This window comes from Papaver somniferum, chromosome 9 (assembly GCF_003573695.1).
Source record: "Papaver somniferum cultivar HN1 chromosome 9, ASM357369v1, whole genome shotgun sequence".
In the NCBI taxonomy this organism is placed as follows: domain Eukaryota; kingdom Viridiplantae; phylum Streptophyta; class Magnoliopsida; order Ranunculales; family Papaveraceae; genus Papaver; species Papaver somniferum.
Window position 1 is genome coordinate 189,060,945 of NC_039366.1, and position 19,745 is coordinate 189,080,689.

Genomic DNA, 19,745 nt, shown 5'->3' on the forward strand with positions numbered 1-19,745 from the left:
GTATTAATTTGCTTACCTTGCCGACTCTGGTAACTATACCATTTCTGCTGTCAGGGCCGGCACTCTGACAGTTCACAACCTTACCAGCCCTGGTTTAGTCGGAAATGTAACTTAACAAAACCATTACGGAGGAATGATTGAAACTTTACATATCTAAACAAACCATTCATTCAACAAATAGAAATCCAACATTTTTTGTCAAAAATACGAAAACATATCCCATAAACCTTTAAAAAAAAACATTTGTCCAACCATTAACCTTAACATTTGTCTACCGCAACATAAATAAATAAACTAGGAATGCATTCATTCACCACCACGACCACGACCACGGTCCCGTTTAGTGTTTTCACAACCACCACCACTACTATTATATTTACCACCACGGGAACGACCCCTCTTTTTGTCAGCATTCATCTTGGCTTGTGCTTCCCTCCTGGGTTTTTCTTCCCTCTTTACTTCAGCATCAGCTTGCTTGAACAATTCATAGGCATCCTCATTGTCAACATTGCTAGCATAGTCAATGTGTTTGGTTTGCTCTTAAATCGACAAAGGCTCTCCTCTTTCTCTCGCGCAACACATCACCTTCACAAGGCTCTTCAAATGCTCCTTGTATTTTCAATTAAACAACAAACAATTAATAGAATGATTCGATAATGTAATCTTAAAACAGTAAGAGAGACTCTAAATACTTACAAAGAACTTAAGACTTTTTGCTGGGTCTTTCGATGCCATCTTCCTCTTACGAGCCAATTTTTCAGCAGTTTGTTCCCTATTCACAGTAGGACGAGCCCAACCCAAGTACCACAACATGTAATTCTCATTATCTTCATGACCTTTTGTCACCTCGTCCAAAAGATTTGTATCGACATTACGGTTACGTCTTCCGCTCCAATGTTCTTTACCTGGTGCTGGAGCATAACGGACGTCAATAATTTTTTGGGATGTGGTGCACCCTGCCCTCTCCACTTTAAAGAACGACTCAGCATCGAAATGGGGTTCTTCTTGGACGTAACCCAATTGTCGCATTACCCGATGTGGATCGTATATTGAAAATCCATGGGTGAACAACAAGGGACCGTAGTAGAATGCAACATCATCTCTCCTTTGGATTAAACCTTGATTTCTAACATATCGATACGGATCAAATATTACCTCATCCGTAGTCAATTTTTCCAAAGCGATTCGCACGTTGATAAGCAGCTGCGGCATATCCTTATCCTGAGCACCCTTAAAACTGTATCTTTGTCCTCTTGGCTTATCAATTGCAAGATTCTCATTCACTTTGACGTAGGGGTTGGCTTTCACCAAGGTAGGAAAGTGCTCATATATCCAAACCTATGCAAACACAAAGTTTAGTAAGAATCTTATATTACGAGCATTTTGCAAATATAAATGATTTAGACAATAAAATTACTTGGAAGAGACATAGATTTGCATTGACTTGCGAAGTGAGTGCCTTTGAAGCCTTTGTCAACTCATTGTTCAAGTAGGCGACCACCGCATTACCCCAAGAATACTCATGCATCTGATCTAAGGGATCCAATAGTTGAAGATACATGGCGTCGACCAAGCTTCCGGAACTATCGAGGAATATACATTTGCCTAGGACGTATAGCAAATAAGCTGACGCGGTAGCATTGATTCGCACCAAGTCCACCCTTCCTTCCTTAGCATAGATTTTCTTGGTCCCAGAGAATGTATCCCTCAACTTCTTCAGATTAAAATTATTGCTTAGATGACCATCCTTCATCACAAGCATAGACTCCGTCTTAATCTGTTCCCAAACGAACAAGGTCTTGGTCAATTTGAAGATATCCTCCCAAGAAATGCTATTATCGAAGCCCTCACTGATTGCTTTTCCCTCAACCTCGAGGCCTAGGCTCTAGAATTTGATGAGCATCATCGGGAGTTATCGACATCTCACCGAATGAGAATAACATTATATCAGTCTCTCCGTAGAACCTCTCACATAATGCAGATACGGTGGATGTATCATACTCAATATTCGAATTCTCCACCGCATGCCACAACCCGGAGTTCTTGACAATCGCTTGCACCTCGTCACATTCGTCGTCAAGTGCCCATTTCTTAATCACTGAACATGAAGCTTGGCGTCTCAAGAGATGGATGGCATGCTTGTGATCCTAAATACCAAAAACACAAAATGAAAAGAAATACAAACAATTGAAGCAAATTTGAGATAGATACACTTGAATAAAAAACAAACACGGATTGAGATTACTACAACAGTATTTTGGATTTCACATGCCCACGCGTCTTTGTATCCAAAAAGAACATCTCCACCATCTTCTGGGGTCCCCTTTAGAGGCTCACCTGGTTTCAGTTTAACCTTCAAGTGAGGGTGAGGCATGTGGGAATCAGCTGGTTTAGTGATAACCCTCTTCTTCCTTCCGATTTCATTTGAAGTTGAAGCTTGGGTTTGTTGATCATTAGCTTGAGTTTGTTCTCCATCTTATTATTCTTATTTTTGGTCCTCTTCCTCTTCAACAATTTCATCTTCGATATCCTTATCTTTATCTCCATTACCATCATCATCATCATCATTACCTCCTCGAACAAGTGGCCTGTCTTGATCACCATCATTGTTACCTCCTCCTGCAGCCGGAGTTCTTTCAACATCATCATCATAATCATCATTACCTCTTCTACCAGATGGAATTGATTGGTATTCATCTGGAGTCTCATCTGAATCACTGGGTTCCGGTGATGGTTGAGAATCATTCCGTTCACGGATCTTGACCGTTCCCGGCTCAACAAATTCCCCTCGATGTGTTGCAGTCAAGAGTTTTTCACCAACACGAGGAGGTCTTGAAGGAGGAGTAACAGTTTTCTTTTTTCCCTTTTGCGACCTAAACAAGAACAATTAAAAAAAATCAACAGTCGGCAGGGTCGACAAATATAACCTTGCCGGCGAAACAATGGTCGGAATGGTCTTTAACTATAATCCTTGTCGGCTAAACCATAGTCGGAAGGGTCTTACTCAAATAACCTACCGGCTTATAACAATTCAAATAACTTGAAGGCATCAGGAGACACAAAAAAACTGAAACACATCCGGCAGGGTAAAAAATTACAACCTATCGACGAAAAAAACTACCACCGGGAAGCTCCTAGGTTGAATAACTTGTCGACCCTGTAAGAGCAGTTACAGATACCAAACAGCTGGAAAGATCTTCAACCTAAGAGCTTGCCGACTAACCCTAACTATGAAAAGTCAGCAAGGTCGTGGAACAAACACCTTGCCGGCTAAATAACTGCAAATTCACAGATTCGATTTTTTTGACCTAATTTGACATGCAAACATGAAATTGAAGTACTAGAGTGAGTTTAAGTAGACCCTTACTTTCTTAATCGCGTCATTTCTCCTTTTTCAGCTGCTTCAATGTCTTCTTCTTCAACCGCTTTTTTCTTCTCTTTCTTTTGAACTAACAAAGCAATTCCATGGTTGTATTCATAGGGTTTTCGATTTGCTCCTTTTATAAGACTATCCCTAGGCCGTGGTGGCTCCATGTTTGAAGATTAATTGGAATTTTCGAATCGACGATTACGACGAATTAATAGATGAGTTTTGATGGAGGTGTGATGGAGAGCCGGTAAGGTGTTTGAGGGGGAGAAGAAGAAGAGGAGAAGATGAAATGAAAAAATAAAACTGATTAGGGTAATATGAATTATAAAGGGTAAGGGTAGTATTGTAACTTCACCTATTAGGACTCCCCCTTAGCCCTTAAAAAGAGTCCACTTAAAATTGGGTATACCCCAATTATTCTGGGTATATCCCAATCAAGCCAGGTTAAATATCTAAAGTTAATTATCACTGTTAGTATAAGCGAGGAACAACTTAAGAGGCACATGAGTATTCGACTTCTAAGCATTAAAAGCATTATAATTAACTGGGTTCAATTAACAGGTTAAGTTAAACCCGAGAAAAAGTTTGGGGTCTCACACCATCAACCCCTTAAAAGAACTTCGTCCCTAAGTTCAAAACAAAAGAAGTAAAGAGACTAACCTTTGATCACCGCACGGGTAGAAGACCAGTGAGCTCCACACGCACAGTCTCGTGTGAACCGAAACTGTTCTGATACCAACTGTGACGGACAAGAGAATTTTTTATCCCAACGGGTCGGGTTACAACCCACTTGACAAGCTCCGACTCTCTGATACGCCACTCAAGAAAAAAAAATCATTCATAATCCTGCACAAGGTAGAAATTTCATTAGTCTCAAGGTTAGAATTCTATGAGCATATGTCCCATACCATAATACTCATAATATTCGACAAGGGTTCCCATTTCCAAAATAAGAGACGGACGATTTCCTAAAATAAGAGTTGGTCAGTTGCCAAAATAACAGACGACCAAGTGCCAATAATAACAGACGGCCAATTTCCAAAATCAGAAACGACCAATTGTCGGAAATAACAGACGTCCAATTGCCAAAATCAGAAACGACCAATTGCCAAAAATAAAAGATGGCCAATTGCCACAACAGAAATCAAAGAAGGTAAGTGATGACCAGTTTCCAAAGCTGAGGGTTGCAATCATCTCCGAAAAATTGGTATGAACTACCCAAAATAGAACCAACACTTTCAGATGATATGAACAACCTTGTAGAGTTGTGATGTACCGCATAGCGACTGCCTACGTACCCTCTCCGTTGCTCGAAGGGATGAAGCACGACCGTAGTTCGTGTTATATTTATTTAGATAATATGAACTACCTTGTTTAGGTAGCAATCATCTCTTGAAGTGGGTAATACGAAATTCATAACAACAACTATCCCACACTACACTTTTTTTTTTGAAGCATGTAATTAAATAAAAGGAAATTAGTTTACAAAATGTCAAGTATTATAACATATATATCAAACATTACATAATCCTTTATAATATTACAATTATTTTATGGTGGGCAATAACAAAAATTACACATAGTATATAAGTGACCAATATATCTGAACTAACAACATTTGATTAAATCAGTAAAACTACAACCACTAGTATTTTGTATAACAATTCATCTGTTAACAAGAAAAACAGGTGCTACAGGCGACTCTTATTTTCTACTGAACTGTTATATCGCCTGTCATTCCCCTAGGTCAGATTTATGTAACCACATTTCTATAAGACATTAAGAAGTAGTAGCAGAAGGTAAAAACACCTAACATATGATAATCCATTGCATACTTCATATCAGACATTCTTATAATGCTTAAATGATTTATAAGCACTCCAACCTTAAAGACGTCACATAGATCATAATAAATTTTAACAATTTGACCCCCTTGTTCATTTAAGCAATCTAAAGATTAGCAACCAATCATCATTTCTTGAGGTCAGATATTGAATATAAAATGATTCAATGAAGTGAATTATTCTAACCAGTTCATTTGTCGCATTCGTTCACTAATAGTACATTTTGACAATGGACTATACACTAAGAATCCAACCATTATGCCAAATAAGAGAATCAACATAATTGTAATGAGGATTGCTAGAAATGAATAATAAAATTCATGGAAGCCAAGTTTATAGTGCAATTCGACGTTTCTCGACATACTATGTTTAGGAATTCCCATGGACTTCATATTAAAGTGTATAACATCACATTAGAAACTAGGGCAAGCCATTTATCACATAAAGTTATAAGTAAAATTAAAGAAATCAAATAGTCGCTTGCACGATCAAAGTCGAACCATGACAAAACCCATAATTCTCAGAAATTTCATCACAGAGGTGCCATGTTCGCATCGCGATAATTTCTAAAGTATGAATGTAAATCAGTCGTTTGACACCAATTTAGAAAGCTCAAACAATCCTTTACAACTTCCTAAAAGATTCCACGAACCAAATCAGAGTCTAAGAGACCGAAAAAATAACCGGAAAACTCCACCAGGTGCTGGCATTCAGAAAATCAATTGTATCATGTTGTTTTCTCTAGGCTATAACTCACAAACTACAAGTCCAAATGGTATACCCTTTTAACATGTTATTGAAGACATTAAAATGAACAATTCTCGTGAAGGAACCATTACCTAAATCCTCAAGAATATGCAACGAAACTGGCTTGCACAAAGGTCGTTCACGCAGTCATCATATAAGTTCTTCTAGGCATTCTATCAAACATGTTATCCTCATGCGAAATTCAGAAATTTCAATAGCGAATTTATTCAATACTTAACCATCTCCCATCTACACATACAAATTCATGCAAACCAAGATTTAATATCAACCATAAGGTAATGCATTCCACAACCTAAATACATGGTTTGTATATTAAAAGGTTAAAGACTAATCCAAACTCCCATCTTCACTAATTTCATTTGTGGATCCACCAATCAATCAAGACTCTTTCCATATTAAAATAAAGCATGTAGGAGTATATCATAAGTCAACATAAGTTCCACAACTATCCAATTTAGAGAAAATAGTTGAACAATAATACAAATTAAAACATGTATTTAGAGAGATTAACACTAACCCATATGCCTGAATAGTAAGAATTGAAGATTTAACATTGAATTAGATAAAAACCCCAAATTTCCAACATGAATCCTAATTTGAAGTTTCCACCTAATTCAACCCATGAATCAACAATTTGTGGTGACTATTAGTACCCCTCTTTTCAACTAATCAAGGTATATGATATAAAGTGAGATCCCCGACATTTGACAAAACACCAATTTCATTGAGAAATTTTCTACCCCAATCTCACTTACATCAAACAAGAGCACATCAAAAACAAGGATATTGATAATGCTCCATCTCTAACAAGTATTATCTTTCATTTTTGTTTAACAAAATTTCTAGAGAAACTATTTTTGGTTCTCATCTTTAAAAATTACCTAAGCTCTGAAGTAAAAACTAAGAAAGAAAAAAGAAAGAAGAACTTATGGAAAAAAATGTATTTCTTTCTTTTTAATTTTTTTGGTTTAGATAAATTACACGAAATACCCCTGACTTTTCCTTATAAATTGACACATGTGCCATGATGTGGAGAAGTGCATGTAGTGTTATTTCAGCACCAATGTTTATGTTCAAAGATGCCACAATTGTTAAAGACATTCTCAAATGAGTAATTTCAAACTGTAAGAGATTAAACTAAACTCAATAAAAGTCCATGTTTAAATGTCTAGAGTTAATTATCACTGTTAGTATAAGCGGGGAACAACTTAAGAGGCACATGGGTATTCGACTTCTAAGCATTAAAAGCATTATAACTAAATTGTTTAATTAACGGGTTAAGTTAAACCCGAGAAAAATTTTGGGGTCTCACAGTAGTAAACAATACAATAGAACAAAGTAAGATCAGAACACGCAACTACAAAGAAAATAGTTGGGTCTGGCTTCAGAATCCTAATGAAGTCTTTAAGTCATTAACCTATAATGGTTTTAAGAAAAACCTATGTTAAAAGAGAATCAACTCTAGTCTCAACTAGTATCACACAGGAGGTGGGGGGATTAGGTATCCCAGTTGCTAGATTTCTCCCTTATATAGTCTTCAAATCATGGTTTGATAACTTTGGAACAAAGAAATCAATATTCACCCTTAGATGAAACCTGATTTAAGATTCAAGCTAATATCTTTCCACCGTTAGATGAACTTATCTTGATACATACAAATGAAATATACCTTCATTTAGATATGGGTAACCGTACTTAAACGTGTATATTGAATTGGCTCAATAACAGTTAACCGAAGTTATTCATATGAACACTTTTGTCTTAACCATGTTCATCTTAACACTTCTAGATCAATTGATAATCAAATTAATCTAATTGCGTTACTCATAGAGTTGTTCAATTGTTTATATTCTCATAGAAGGATACAAGACACAATTGAAGCAAATCGGATTGATTCAAAAGAATCAGTTCATGAACAATTTATCCATGGTTTGCAAAGATTGCATTCTTTAATATATAAATGTATTTGTTCATGAGTATGAAATCATACATAACCGATTTAAGAACTTGAAACACTTAAGTTTGTAAACGGGTACACAAACTTAAGTTCCGGACATTGGTCACAAGCCGACAGTTTGCAAACGGGTACGCAAACGTTAGCTCCAGACCGAGCTCAGTTGAAACCGTTTGCGAACGGGTACGCAAACTTGGTTCCCGGACTTCAACAGTTAAATCAGTTTGCGAACGAGTATGCAAACTTAAGTATCCTGACTTAAACAGTTGAATAAGTTTACGAACGGGTATGAAAACTTAACTTCCGGTCTTGAATCCAACAAAACAGTTTGTACACTAAGTACACAAACCGTAAAGTATCCAGACATGGGTTTTAGCTCTTAACTCCTATTTCATTCATTGAAACATTCTTAGAAGACGACAATAGCTGTCTCGCACAAACTATTAGCTTATAAATAATTTTCAAGTGATCGAATGATCAATACGAAACATTCTGAGTCTACATTAAATGACTATCTCACACAAATCATGTAAGATGTTACCAGGTGATTTTCACATGATCATCTTTTGACTTTCGTAAAGAATAACGACGAACGTAGTTAAAGAAAAAAGATTTCCAACACATATTTTGAGAAAGATATAAGCGAGTTAAACTCAACTCGAAATATCAAATGTGTATAACGTAAAGTCTATATAGCTATACGACTTTTGTCTCAATAAGAGATAGAATAAAATAGACTTCTGAGTGATAGATGAGTTCAAGTATCCACATACCTTTTGTTGATGAAGTTCCACAAGCTACCCTTAGTAGTTCTTCGTATTCAATCGATGAACGACGTGAAGTCTATAAATCTCAATTACACATTCTATCATAATCTGAGATATAGCTATAAGTAGACTAGAAATCAAGACTTATAATTTTTACAACTAAACTTGAAAAACAAGATTGAGATAGCAACGCTTGCGAGTTCGACCGAGCAGTGCTCTAACACAATTGCTTTGAGAAGCAATATTTTATATTGATCCGACTATCAAATATCTCATTGGTCTATCAACCAATATTTTATTGGCCTGTCTGCCAATATTTCAACAATATAATCTCTCTGCTTTGTCGTTCGAATTACTCATGACATGGTAGATCGATGATGAATATTCTACTGCTAAGACTAATATTATTTATCTTCATATGGACTTCCTGTTAAATGCTTGACACGTCAAAATATACATTGGTCTATGATCGATCCAGCAATCTCATCATACTTATGCTTATCATACCAAATCATTCGAATATCATTGTTGCCTCGGATGACGCGATGATATGTCACCAGACTCAAAGTTTATAATCTGCAAAGCATCATTGCTGTCAGACACCTTATGCTTCATCCATCATAATAATGAGTCACATACCTCATTCCCCGTTTAGGATCATGCTCGACTCGTTGATATGCTAATACTGACAGTCTAGCTTGGACAACCAAATAAATGTACATCTACAAAGCAGACTTCACATGGGACATCAATCACGTCACATGGGGGAATATTCACCAGGGTTTTGGTATGGCAGTCTACAACACTTGTGATGTATAAATACATCCAAGAAGAGGAAGTGAATAAGTAGTGCCGAAAGTAAATGGAATAGGGTTTGACAATCAAACAAGTCCCCATAGTAAAGCGGAACTGGCTCAACCACGATTTCCCACTTCTCTACTCTTTCACTCCTCCTCAACCGTCACCACTTACTGGAGGTTAATATGTTAACTACCTCTGCTACAAATAGGTTCCTCAACCTATGATAATATAAGTCATACGACAACCATCATTCATACGATAACTTATCAAAAAATACACAAAATCTTTCTCTCGGTTTAACATTGAGAAGTCATCAACAAAAGAAGTTCTACACATCATCTGCAATCAATTATCATCGATCTCAACACATTCTCAGGCCCTCTACAGATTGAAACTTTTCCTTCCTTTGTGGCTGAATTAGATCCGGAACAACCATTTTTTTGTTTAGGCCAGAGTCACACATATTGATCTTTCAAACTTATTGCACTCCCTTGCAGTGCATCTGTTTAAAGGTTTAGACGATTTACTTCATTTAACATATGCCTACTCCATAATTTTACCTTTTAACCAGTAAACTGTTTTTACTCACAAACATATTGGTGACCATGGTGGGAGATTAATCTCTCGGTTGTAAACTCAATTCTTGAAAAATGGTTTATCTTAGGTGAGGCTCAGTTAACAACCCAACCCTAACCCCAAATACTTCTAGCACTAGAAATAATGGTGGTACTCCTGTCACCCATTCCATTTCCAACAATGGTGCTAAAAATACCATACTCTAGCCAACAATACAAGTATCAATACAAACACTGTTTACAATCCTTTTTCGGTCGGGCTCATGAGAAAGTCAGGAATGATCCTCCCATCATAGATGATCTTATGCAGATGCAATAAAATCTTGCCAAGACTCAAAGGAGATATGGACGCAATGCAAAAGGAACTTCTCACTTATCTGAATACCTTTACAGAACAATTATCATCTGATCAACATCAACATCAGAAAGGAAAAGCTAAGGAAATTTCCACATAAGATGACTATGGAACCTCCACGATCCATGTCCTTGAAAAGGAGGAAGTCTGTGACGTCACATATCATACACCAGCAAAGGAACAATCAAAATTCATTACTCATGAAGATTTGGAGCGCTTCTTGGAAAACCGTGGAAAAGAAGGATCATCTTCTATCCACCATCACCAACCTCCCTATCTTCATGATGTGCAGAGGGTCCCCCTTCCCAAGGGATACACCTCTTGAAAATTCAGGCTTTACGATGAAACCGACGACACTTGAGAATACATTTCACGATTCCTGGAATTACCGGGAGAGTATGAATACAATCATGTCCTCCGCCTCAAAGAATTTTCGAAATCTCTAACAGGCAAAGCATATACATGGTACAATAATATCGCACCAGGGAGCACTGCCAATTGGTGTGAAATGGTTAATTTCTTATGCATACGGTCCCTAAAGGACCCGATATTAATAGTTGAAATCAATGTGAAAAGTAAAAACACTTCCGTGGGAGGTGTAAGTTAAAGACGATAAAACTGAATTAACCATTACTAAACGTCAACATCTATGCTAACATCGAGCTGGATAAAAACACCTCCAAAATGGCAAATTGTACCCGATAGTTTTACATTTTCCAGCCGTAACTCATATTCAAGAAAAGAAAGAATCTTTCCCATGTATTTCTTGGTTGGACAAATCCAACCGGTCATTTCTTATAAGTCCTTTTTAAAAGATCGAGAAGCGAAGCTAGAAAATTTTCATTTTTCAGCCATATGTCATACTTATGGGCGAGAGTTCTTCATTTCCTAGCCGTAGACTTCTGTTTACGGCTAGGTGGTCATGTTTTCCCAGCCTTATACTGGTGTTACAATTAGGATTTTATGAAATATAAATACCGAAAAAAATCCCAATTTTGTACGCACTTTACACGAAGCAACAAAATTATAATGGGAATTAAGTTATAGGTATTCTTGACCATTTTGAGCATATACTTCTTCTTATTCGTGTGAGGTTTTTAAAAAAATTCAAGAAAACATTCCTCATTTTTCTACTTCTCATCTAAATAAAAAATAAAAAGGATTTAAAACATAAATCAAATCATTAAACTAATTCAATCACTAATCTTAATTAGTTAATCACCATCATTAGAGCTACTCCAATGGGATGTGTGTGAAGAAAAAAGTCTTCATCCATATAGGATCCACATTCATTTTTCTTAAATTCTTTCTCCAACCGTAACCTCTTAAACTAGTAAACGAGTGACATGGCATAAATTTAGATAGACATCCTCTTCGTCAACCTCTTATTTTAGAGGTTCACCTATAGGATTTTTCACCATCCTAGTCAACTTTTTTTGAATTAAAAATAGATTTAATATGTCACAAACGATTTATGAATTTTACTAATCCAAAATCTAAATTTTCTCCTCGGTTCTTTTTCTTTTTACCCGTTCTTCTTTTGAACAAAACCTTTTTTTCCTTTTACATTTTTCATCCCGAGCTACTAAATCACACTCTCGAAATATCAATCATACTTTTCTTTTTCTTGTAGGGAAATATCAATCATACTCATCAATATAAATACATCATCTTTCGATTGGACTGTTAGAGTATTGCTCGGTCGAACTCGCATGCGTTGCTATCTCAAGCATGTTTGTCAATATTAGTGATCAAAACTATATATCTTGATTTCTAGTTTACTTATGACTAAGTCTCGGTCTAGGATAGTCAAGTGTAGTTGAGATCCAGACTCCATGGCGATCATCTTACGAAAAAGAAGAACTACTCGAAGAACCAGTGGAACTTCATCCGACTAAAAAGGTATGTGGACACTTGAACTTATCTATCACTCAAAAGTATATTCTATCTCCTACTCTTGAGACAATAGTCGTATAAGTATGATAGTTTTCATACATACACATTTGCTATTTCGATCTGAGTTTACGCGCCTATTTTTTTCTCGAAATATGTGTTGGTAAGATTTTGCTTTAACCACTTCCATCTTTACCCTTGACGAAATTCATGATGACGTTTCAATCTTGAAAATAGCTTTGATGACGATAGTCGTGGATAACGATTGTTATAACATTATGGAAGAATGTTTCAATGATTGAAATGTAGAGTTGAGATTACCAACTCTGGATATAAGCATATATAGTATGTTCGCACATTAGTGTATAAATCCATGTGCCAGAAACCAAGTGTGTGCATATGTGTGCATACAGTATTGGTGAAGGAGACAGGTTGGGTATGCGTACCCGTACGCGTACCTGCAGAAGTTTTCCAACCGAAAATTTTTGCTGAGTTTGTAGTTTGCAAACTAGTAAACCAGTCACCTTAGGTACGCATACCCGTACGCGTACCCACAGAAGTTTTCGAACCGAAAATTTATGTTGAGTTTGTAAACTCAAATCCGGTAGCTAAGGTACGCATACCCGTACGCGTACCTAAGCTGGTTATTTCTCAAATCGGTAGTTCATGAACTTAAAACAATAAATTATAAGGAATGCAATCTTTGCAAACCGTGGGTATATTGTTCATGAATTGATTCAAATGGATCAAACTGATGTTGTTTCAATTGTGTCTATGAATAAAGACCTAAGCAATTGAACAACTCTTCAACGAGTTTTTATGAGTCATTTGAACTAGTTATAAGAAAGATGAATACGGTTAATATGAAAGTGCTTATATGGCTAACCATTGGTTAACTATTTGTGAACCAACTAAGTGTACACATTTAGGCATGGTTACTCAAACCTAAATGAATACATTTCATTTGTGTGTGACAAGCTAAGTTTCGATATAACGGTTGAAAGATATTAGCTTGGTTGAATCAGGTTTTTCATCTAACGGTGAATATTGAATACTTTGTTACCAAGATAACTTGGATTGCAAACCCTGATTTGAAAACTATATAAAGGAGACATCTAGCAACTGGAAAAACTAATCCCCACACCTCCTGTATGATACTAGTTGGTTTTGCTGGAGTCGATTATCCTTTAACCTTAGGTTTCTTCTCGAGACCCTGTAGGTTAACGACTGAAAGACTTCATTAGGATTGTGAAGCCAGACGAAACTACTTCTCTTGTAGTTGAGCGATCTGATCTTTTCATTTTCTATCGTATAAGTTCAATTGAATAATTGACTTGAGATTATATATTCGATAGGGCAAGATAAAAAGAAATCACAAACATCTTCGTCTCATCGTTTGTGATTCCGCAATATCTAGTTTCGCTACCATACGATTTTTATTATTGTGAGGTGATTGATAATACTAGGTTGTTCTTCGGGAATATAAGTCTGGGTCAATTAGTTCATGTTCACCTTGATTTATCAAAAGACGGAACAAAAACTCATAGGTTTATTTGTGGGAGACAGATTTATCTATTATCGTAGACTTTTATGTGTGATGCATATTTGTTTATTAAAGTCTTCGATTTTGGGTCGTAACGACTCTTAGTTAAGGGTGAGATCAGCTAAGGGAATCAAGTGTGTAGTATCCTGCTGGGATCAGAGACGTAAGGAGCGAAACTGTACCTTGAATCAGTGTGATATTGATTAGGGTTCAACTACAGTCCAGACCGAAGTTAGTTTGTAGTAGGATAGTATCTGTAGCGGCTTAATACAGTGTGGTGTTCAATCTGGACTAGGTCCCGGGGTTTTTCTGCATTTGCGGTTTCCTCGTTAACAAAACTTCTGGTGTCTATGTTATTTCTATTCCGCATAATATTTTGTTATATAATTTAAATATCACAAATTGCGCGTTGTATCGATCAATTGTGAAATCCAACCTTTGGTTGTTGATTGGAAATTGATTGATCCTTGGATATTGGTCTTTGGTACCATCCAAGTTTATATCTCTTGTATTTGATAAAGACTCACAGATTTCTATTTGTTTGAGTATAGATCAAATCGAGAGATAGAGATATTAACTCCTTGATATACTTTTTATTAAGATTGAGTCTGACTGTCTACATTATTCTCTTAAAAGTATATTAGAGTTAGTCCATACAGATTGATAATCGAAATATTGGGTGAGGTTGTTGTACCCCCGTATTTTCAATTGGTATCAAAGCAGGCAAACACGTTCAAGACCTCAAAAGTTTGTGTTTTTGGCGATCTGACTAGATGGACAACAAAGTCTCTATAAACGCTTCACCAAGAATAAACCACAATCTTAGGGAATGTTCTAAAACCTTTGTTATTCTCCAAATGAAGTTGGATGAACAAATCCGGATCAACCGTGATCTTGCTGCAATAATTACAAAGCATAAGGATTTGACATCTGTCAAAAATTCTTCAGTAATGATGAATAACTCGTTTGATTCCCCTCTAAAGGATCATATTAAGTCAAGTGTTAAACAAAGTTTATACTTTGAGAAACTTGATAGAAGGAAGAACTTCTCAAATAAGATTACTGATGTTGGCCCTTGTATGTTTTGTGAGTCTCACAATCACAATCAATATACATGTACACGTTTTCATAAAAGTATAAAAGTTGCGAGCAATCTCCACAAGAAAGTTGAACAACTGTTTGCTTATCTAAAAAGGTGTACAATACTAACAAGAAATCCTAAACAGAAAATTAGTGCTAGTATGAGAGCTTTTGCCTTAAAATCAACATCACCCTTCCAATGGTTTCTTGACAGTGGTTGTAGCCGACATATGACTGGTGACCTTTCGTGGTTTTTCTCCACAAGTGACTTTGAAGGAGGACCAGTTATTTTCGGAGATGGGAGATGTTTCTACAGTAGCAAGAAGGGTACGATCAAGCTTCTCGGTGTTCCAGAAATCCATGATGTAGTATACGTCAAAGGTATGACTGCAAATATTCTTTCTATTAGTCAAATTTGTGACAAAGGCCGTAAATTTGTCTTCAATGCAAATGGATGTGACATTGTAGACAAAACTGGAAAAGTAATTTTTCAAGGAACTCGTGGTAAAAATAATTGTTATCTCAATTGTTGTAATTTGACTAAGGTGGAATCTACACATCTTTGGCATGAGCGTTTTGGTCACATCAATTGTCGCCTCTTAACTAAGATCATCAACAAAGAACTTGTTAGAGGCGTTCCCAAAATCAATGCAAAGTTTGACGGTGTATGTGGTGCCTGTCAAAAGGGTAAACAAACGAAAGTTCACCATAAGTCATCTCGAGATATTATCACTAAGGATCCACTTGATTTAATTCATATGGATCTCTTCGGACCAATTCAACAATCTACTGTTGGAGGAAAGAAGTATGCTTTAATTATGGTAGATGACTACACCAGATTCACTTGGGTAGCTTTCCTATCTCATAAGAATGAAACCCTTGGTGAATTTAAGATTATTGTTAGTAGGATCCAGAATGAATAAGGTCGCAAACTAAAGAAAATTAGAAGCGACCGTGGCACCGAATTCAAGGACACCAAAGTATTTGAATTTTGTGAAAAACTGGGGATTATTCAACAATACTCACCACCTATTACTCCTCAAGCCAACAAAGTTGCAGAAAGAAAGAATAGGAATATTCAGGAAATGGGCAGGGTTATGCTCCATAACAAAAACTTACCTCTAAGATTTTGGGGAGAAGCTGTCTTCACAGCATGTTACTTGATCAACCGTGTCTATCTACGGGCTAAAACCCTAAACACTCCATATGAGTTGTGGTATGGTAGAAAACCCAACTTACACTATCTTAGAGTGTTCGGAAGTAAGTGCTACATCCTAAAAGATCGAGAACAGAGAGGGAAATTTGATACTAAAAGCGATGAAGGTATCTTTTTGGGCTATGCATCTGATAGTCGTGGTTTTCGATTATTTAATCCCAGAACCCAAGTGATGATGGAATCCGCTAACGTTATCATTGATGATATTATCGACTTTCATCATGATTTTTCTCCTGATGAACTGCCTCCAACTGAGACAACTGAGAAAGTCAAAGAAGTTCCGGATTCAGTTGAAGTTGTACCTACAGTCACTGATCCCGATCTTTCTAGTGACGAGGAGAAAGCTCAGACTGTGCCTGTTGAACAAGAATGTGTCCCTCAACGACACCTCTGGGTTCAAAGAAACCATGATCCCAACAGTATCATTGGAGGAAGAGATTCTACTGCAAAGACTAGAGGACAACTTCAAAATTTGTGCAATTTTGGTTGTTATCTTTCACATGTAAAACCAAGAAATGTTGATGAAGCTCTTAGCGATCCCTTGTGGGTAAATGCGATGCATGAAGAGTTAAATCAATTCCAAAGACAAGACGTATGGAAGCTTGTACCTTGTCCTCCAAATGTCAATATAGTTGGCACCAAATGGATATTTAAGAACAAGTCTGATGAGTTTGGCACAATTATCAGAAACAAATCAAGACTTGTCGCTCAAGGATACTCACAAATCGAAGGAATAGACTTTGAAAAAACCTTTGCTCCTGTGGCACGCCTTGAGTCCATTAGATTGTTATTAGCTCATGCTTGTTTTCTTAAGGTAAAGCTATTTCAAATGGACATCAAATCTGCCTTTTTAAACGGAACCTTAAAGGAAGAAGTATATGTAGCTCAACCTAAGGGATTTGAAAACCCTGACTTCCTAGATCACGTCCTTAAACTTAATAAGGCGCTATATGGGTTGAAGCAAACACCTCGTGCCTGGTTCGAAAAACTGACCTCATCTCTTCTTGGGAAAGGTTTTTAGAGAGGAGGAGCTGATAAAACGTTGTTTACCAAGTGGAATGGAAAAGATGTTGTGATCGCTCAAGTTTATGTAGATGATATCATCCATGGATCAACATCGGAGAAACTTGCACAAGATTTTCAAGTGTCTCTTGGAAAGGAGTTTGAAATGAGCAATGTTGGTGAATTAAAATTCTTTTTGGGTTTACAAATTCAACAACACAGGGATGGAATTTACTTATCTCAAGAAAAATATGCTAAGGATCTTGTCTCAAGATTTGGCCTTGATAAGTCCACTCCTAAACTAACTCCTATGCCTACCACTGGTAAACTGCATCGGGATGATAAAGGTGTAAATGTGGATCAAAAACTCTATCGATCTATCATTGGAAGCCTTTTATATATTACAGCTACTCGACCTGATATTGCTTTTGGTGTTGGTTGCTGTGCTAGGTTCCAGGAAAATCCAAAAGAATCTCATCTTGCAGCTGCAAAAAGAATTATACGTTACATTAATCACACTGCAGGGTATGGTCTATCTTACACTTTTGATACTAACACTGATCTTAATGCATATTCAGATGCAGATTGGGAAGGATGTGTGGAGGATATAAAAAGTACGTCAGGGGGTTTATACTATGTAAGACTGAATCTTGTAGCTTGGCATAGCAAGGAACAAAGTTCACTATCCCTCTCAACATGTGAATCAGAATACATCGCTGCAGGCTCATGTTGTACTCAACTTATATGGATGAAACAAATGCTTGTTGATTATGGAATCAACACTGGAATAATGAGAATTTTATGCGATAACACCAGTGCAATTCGCATAACAGAAAATCCAGTTGAGCACTCAAGTACTAAGCACATTGACATAAGGTATCATTTTATGCGAGATCTTTATGAAAATGGTATTATTAATATGGAATATATGCCCTCAGAACAACAATTGGATGATATTCTAACCAAACCATTAGATACTGCTACGTTTCAACACCTACGACAGTCTATTGGTGTCGTTCTGGTTCATTAGTCTTCCATAACTCTTGCCCCTGCTCTTATCTAGATCCTTTGGTAAATTTAGTTTGGAAATTCTTGAGGTGTAAAGTTATTTTCACATTTGTTTCTAAGTAGATGTATCTTCTAAGTATCTTAGTGTTATCTTGAAATCCTTCTTTTCTCGTAAAATAAAGGTCGCTCTTATTGTTCTTTCGGGAATGACATCAAATGGGGAGAGTTCTTTTGAACTTGCGCTTAATTTCCATATCTTTGTGGGGAGTGCGACTGTGGATATTTGAGGAGTTATCTTGTATCTTTATAAACTCCGTGATGAATGCATTTAGCTTCGGCTTTATGATTGCATCTAAACAAAGTTGATATGTACTTTTCTTTGGTCTTGAAGTGTCTCCATGAAAATTTCATTAGGATCCCGTTTTCGTACCTTTGCCAATTTTATTGACAAAAAGGGGGAGAATTAATATGTAGTTCACACTACAAATACATATGGTTTTCGGATCATTATGTAAGGGGGAGTGGTTTTCGTGTTGAGACGAAGTATTGACTAAGGGGGAGTGATACATATCACCATAGTATTGTTGTCAAAGTTGTGATATAAGAACTTTGATGTTGTGTAATAATACTATGACACTTTATAACAATGATAGAGAGCTTTTGTTTTCTCATTGTTATGGCTACGGAACTTCAACAACTATGATGCTGAACTGAACATCTATGGAATCATGGGAGTACTTGGAAAAGACGAAGTTTTCGAGTAATGTTGAAGCACCAAGGAGATCAAGCATATGGATGAGAAGCTACAAAGTTTTATCTATTTTGTAATCCATATGTATTGATAGTTTTGTCACTAAAATTGACAAAGGGGGAGATTGTTAGAGCATTTCTCGGTCGAACTCGCATGCGTTGCTATCTCAAGAATGTTTGTCAATATTAGTGATCAAAACTATATGTCTTGATTTCTAGTTTACTTATGACTAAGTCTCGGTCTAGGATAGTCAAGTGTAGTTGAGATCCAGACTCCATGGCGATCATCTTACGAAAAAGAAGAACTACTCGAAGAACCAGTGGAACTTCATCCGACTAAAAAGGTATGTGGACACTTGAACTTATCTATCACTCAAAAGTCTATTCTATCTCCTACTCTTGAGACAATAGTCGTATAAGTATGATAGTTTTCATACATACACATTTGCTATTTCGATCTGAGTTTACTCGCCTATTTTTTCTCGAAATATGTGTTGGTAAGATTTTGATTTAACCACTTTCATCTTTACCCGTGACGAAAGTCATGATGACGTTTCAATCTTGAAAATAGCTTTGATGACGATAGTCGTGGATAACGATTGTTATAACATTATGGAAGAATGTTTCAATGATTGAAATGTAAAGTTGAGATTACCAACTATGGATATAAGCATATATAGTATGTTCGCACATTAGTGTATAAATCCATGTGACGGAAACCAAGTGTGTGCGTACAATATTGGTGAAGGAGACAGGTTGGGTACGCGTACCAGCGGAAGTTTTCCAACCAAAAATTTCTACTGAGTTTGTAGTTTGCAA